Raw genomic sequence first — 3013 nt, 5'->3', positions numbered from 1 at the left:
CTCTCTGGTTTTTTTTCCTCTCTCCTTCTCTCCCCCACGGGAAGACACAGAAAGAAGGCAGATGTCTGCAAGCAAGACTCTCATCAGAAACCAAATCTTCCAGCGCCTTGATTTTGCAGTTCTTATCCTCCAGAAGTATGAGAACTAAATGTCGTTTAAGCCACTTTGCCTATGGCCTCTTGTTCTCGAAGCCTGACTAGACTGATGTGGAAGGGAAGGCATGAGACAGAGAGAGGGAAAATAAATCTAATAAAATGTTTATCGCATTGAATTTAGGCCACTGTCTCCATTCAAATGCTCACAGGGATGGGGAGCACGGCAGAGGGAATGCAGTTAGCATTAATATATTGGCCAGGTGGGAAACCAGAGGAGAGAAGGAGTAATTAGGGGGATCGTTTTATAAACGATATAAATGTCTAACCCATGTACTGTGTACTTGAAACTAACAACAACAGCAAAAAAGGTGTAAGTATAAGCATGTTTGAATTCAGTATCTAAGACCTGGAGCTGTACAAATGTGTGAAAAATCTCCTAACTGAAGTCAATTCAACTCTCTGGAACACTGCCAAGAATCTGAGGAAGAAAAAAAGACCTAGGAAAAGCACGCATAAATATATGGACACAAAAGCCCATAAATATATGGGCACAAAAGCCGGTGCATAGGACAAGTTCCCACCTCTTGTGACCTCACCCAGTGTTGGCTCTTGCTGCTTTATTCAGTTGTTTACTGCCTTGAGAAGTTAAGATATGGTGTGTTTCCAAGAGCACCTATATTTCTTTTATTTTCTTTTCTTTTTTTTAAAGCATCGCACATTATTTTAAAGTAGGGGGATAACATTCCATTTAGAAAATGGCACTCCATTTCACAGAAGTGTTCGTCGATAGAGGTGGATTAAAATTCAGATTTAGTGCTGCTCAGCAACACAGCATGGGGGAGGCACCAGTCCCTCAAAAGCTGTCAGCAGATAATTTACTCTTGAATGATGGGGTATTAATGACTCCCCCACGCTCAAACAAGAGTATTCAATGGAAAATGCCAGATTTGTAGATGATGGAAGGGAAGTTCATTCAACAACGCGTTTTGGATCACAACTAGATATCTAGTCAGATGTCCGTGCAGACTCCTGATGACGTCACAGTTCTGGATTCTACCGGTGGTTGTGCTCACGCCCAGATCACGTCTGTATCTTTTACAGGTGCATTTGCCTCACTCATCCACTTAGCGAAAAATTATCATAAAGCAAAGTCTATCTCAATGAAACGAAGCTACTGGGAAATAAGTGGAGAGTTCTACGAGTTCAAAGTTTGGTGTGTACATATCTCTCTTTAATTTTAATTTTATTCATTTGTATTTTGGATTCAGAAGAAACGAAAAGCTATGGAGTGAAAATTTCCTTCTCATTACTTTTCCCTTGTCAATTTTTCAAGTCCTCTGCTGTTATTTATTGTGTGTCTTGTCAGAGGTGTCTATTCTAATACAAAAAAATGCATACATATGTATATATGTGTGTGTATAATAAAGATATGTAGAGATTATATTTACATAACATGTATTTATTTCTATAGTATACTTGTTAGGCGCAGGCACAAACAGCCATAATTTTTGTCTCAAAAAAGGTAGATATCACACACTTTTCTGCATCTTGCCTTTTCGCATAATGATATAACCTCTGAGAACAGTCCATATTAGTATATAACGAATTGATTCGTTCTTCATTATGGATGCAGAGCATTTCAGTGTATAAAATCTTCATTTTACTAGTCCAATATTGAGGTACATTTAGGCTGTTTCTAATCTCTGATAAGCAATGCTTGTTATAAGTAATGCTTATTATAAGTAATGCTGTGGTGAATAATCCTAACTATGTTTTATTCTGTACATATACTGGTTTAGCTTAGCTGTAAAATAAATTTCTAGAGTAGAAATTGCTGAATCAAAGCCTAGGTGCATTTATAATTTTCTTTTCTGGGATGTTTTATGTTTTATTTATTTTTGACGAAGTAGGACATATGTATACACACAATTCAAAAGGAACAAAAGAAATAGTGAAAATGAATCTTCTTCATATATTTCTCCCGTAGGAACCAGTTCTTTGTTTTAAATTATTTGCATCCTGTATATGTTTGTTTCCAGTTATATTGAATGCATATAGAAGCATGTGTACACAAACATGTATACAGGCATATGTATACATGCACACATACGTGTGCGCATACACATATTTATATGTTCACGTGCATGTGTTTTTAGTGTTTCATTGTCTGGGTTCAGAAAGCTCTCAGCAGGATGCTGGTTGATAGATTGACCCCAGACTTTGGTGGAACCGCTCACTTTTTCTTTTTTTTTTTAGGCAAGGCGACACTTGATTGACCTCACAGATTGCAAGGACCTTGTCGGCTTACAATTCCTTATCTATATCTATTATTTATTTTTTTATTTTTTTATGCCTACAGCACCTGGTCTTCCTAAGTGGCCTCCCATCCAAGTACTAACCAGGACCGATCTTGCTTAGCTTTTGAGGTCAGACCTGATCAGGCTTGTTCAGGGTGGTGTGGCTGTAGACTGAACCACTCACCTTTGGAGTAAGCTTCTTTATGGTCTCATCTTTTAGTCTCAGTCATATGTGATGATACCTAGGTTGATGATGGTAAGAAGTATGGGCAGTCTTGCTTGCGTTTGGTGGAATGACGTTTTGACAACATATATCAAATTTAACACATACTTTTAGTTTAACAGTGCCACTATTAGGAAATTTAATTAACATAGATACTTGCAGGTGTTCACCAAAATCTGTGCAGAATATTCATTGCAATATCCAGTCATTTGCAAAAGTAAACAGCAAACAAAATCATTCACAGCCCCTGAAGGTTAAAGTATTTATCAATATTGAGCTGCTTCAATAAATTATGGTGTATGTTGGAATGCAGCTTTCTGGACACGGTCCCAGGAGATTCGGAGTCAGTCGGGCTACGGTGGAACTCGATGTGCATGGAAGAAGTCAATAATGTCGAC

The 3013-nt window shown here is 37.8% G+C and overlaps 1 pseudogene; it reads right to left on the bottom strand.

The window, feature by feature from the left end:
* Nucleotides 1-2445: 2445 nt before the first annotated feature.
* LOC111737560 lies at nt 2446-2564 on the bottom strand (annotated as a pseudogene).
* Nucleotides 2565-3013: the final 449 nt, after the last annotated feature.

The sequence above is a fragment of the Pteropus vampyrus genome, unplaced genomic scaffold (assembly GCF_000151845.1).
Source record: "Pteropus vampyrus isolate Shadow unplaced genomic scaffold, Pvam_2.0 Scaffold28, whole genome shotgun sequence".
Lineage (NCBI taxonomy): Eukaryota > Metazoa > Chordata > Mammalia > Chiroptera > Pteropodidae > Pteropus > Pteropus vampyrus.
Note: the sequence above shows the minus strand (reverse complement) of the source record. Positions and strands in the feature narration are given on the sequence as shown.